At 39.8% G+C, this 1,777-nt stretch overlaps 1 non-coding gene across 1 annotated transcript; it reads left to right on the top strand.

Annotated features, from left to right (window-relative positions):
- The first annotated feature begins 447 nt into the window (after positions 1 to 447).
- Positions 448 to 554, top strand: LOC133298352 (small nucleolar RNA R71). Its single transcript, XR_009749788.1, has one exon. It is a non-coding gene; the product is annotated as a small nucleolar RNA R71 (small nucleolar RNA).
- Positions 555 to 1,777: the final 1,223 nt, after the last annotated feature.

Genomic DNA, 1,777 nt, shown 5'->3' with positions numbered 1-1,777 from the left:
TGATTGTTGTAGTTCCTTTGATTATTCTGATCATACCACACTCTATTCACCTCTGCTTGTTCTGGTGATCCCCCATAATCACACTCCTCTGTCACATGGCCTTTGCCACAGATAGCACATACACTCTTGGTTTCCACAGAAGCTATCTTTTGTGAAGAGAGGTTCTTAATAAGGGTATCCAACTGTTGCTGCTGTTGTCTCTGTGTCTGCATCAGCTGATCATTCCTTGCCAACAAAGCATCATACCCATCCAACCTGATGATTCCTGTCCTTCTGTCAGCCACTGGGGCATTATCAAATTCCTGAGATGCCAATGACTCAAAGATATCAAAGGCTTCTTGAGGAGTCTTGGCAGTTAATGATCCACCAGCAGTGGCATGCACCACCAAGGTTCTAGTGTTAGTGGTCATTCCTTGCAGGAAGATTGCTGCTTGTTGCCATGCCTCAATTCCATGCTGTGGACATTTCCTCAACAAAGTCTTGAATCTCTCCCAAGCCTCATAAATGGATTCTGACTCTTTCTGCTTAAAGCTTGTAATCTCATCGTTCAACTTGGCCCTGTTGGATGCTGAGAAAAACCTCTGCAAGAACTTGGTTTGCAGATCATCCCAAGTTGTTATACTTCCTTGTGGCAATGATTGCAGCTATCTCCTTGCATCATTCGTCAGTGAATGAGTGAATAGTCTCAACAGAATTGCATCTCTTGTGACACCATTTATCTTCACAGTATCACTCAACAACAGAAAGTTCTCTATGTGCAAGTAAGGGTCCTCTGCACTGGTTCCAGCAAACTGATCCTTCTGCACCAAATGTATCAAAGCAGGCTTCAATTCAAAGTTGTTGGGCTCCACTGTTGGGCGCACAACACTCCCAATTGGAGGAATCACTACAGGAGTCATGTACTCTCCCAGTGTCCTCTGTGGTGGTGGTGGTGGTCTGTGATTCTCTGCCATTATCTCTTCCTGATTAACCGTACTGGATTCACCAATTTCTTGCAACTGTCTCCTTTGCCTGGCTGCCCTTTTGTGCTTCCTCAATGTCCTTTCTAATTCTGGATCATACAACAACAAATTCGGATCAAGTGTACCTCGCATATACCAGAATCAAAATTGACCAGAAACTTAACATAAACTAAAATACTGAAAATAAATTCCCCAGCAACGGCGCCAAAAATAAACTTAACAAAATCAATCTCAGAATTCTATGGTATCAGTTAGTGTTGAAAAACAAATTCCCCGGCAACGACGCCAAAAACTTGTTGGACGTTTAGCAAGTGCACTAGTCGTACAAGTAATAAAATGATGAGTAAAGATCGTTCCCACGAGAAATTGTGTTCTAGCACCAATAAACCATAGAAAACTAATTTGAATCAGATAAGAATTTGTAAAAGTCATGAATAATTTGTCACCAAAAAATTAATTGTAAGTAATTTGACACAAAATAAATATGGATTAAGAATTAATAAAACAACAAGTAGTCAGAAAACAACTTTCCTCCATAATAACCCATGTGAAAACTGATCATATGATGAATTCTTTTCCATGTGATGTTAATCTACCTTTTACTTATCATCAAGATGTAATCCCTTACTACCCTGATAGATACATTAATCAGAAACCCCAATCCCTTGGTGATCTCTTTTTTAATACATGCGTGAAATACTAAAGTCTTAAGATTACATCAGAACTCTAGCATCAATCCCTTGAGTACTAGAATTCTGATGTTGAGATTATCAGATACAGAAGTCATATAAACATCCCTGTTCTACACTACTTCC

This window comes from Gastrolobium bilobum, unplaced genomic scaffold (assembly GCF_033153095.1).
Source record: "Gastrolobium bilobum isolate Gb01-03AN ecotype WA unplaced genomic scaffold, APGP_CSIRO_Gbil_v1 utg263964, whole genome shotgun sequence".
In the NCBI taxonomy this organism is placed as follows: Eukaryota; Viridiplantae; Streptophyta; class Magnoliopsida; order Fabales; family Fabaceae; genus Gastrolobium; species Gastrolobium bilobum.
Note: the sequence above shows the minus strand (reverse complement) of the source record. Positions and strands in the feature narration are given on the sequence as shown.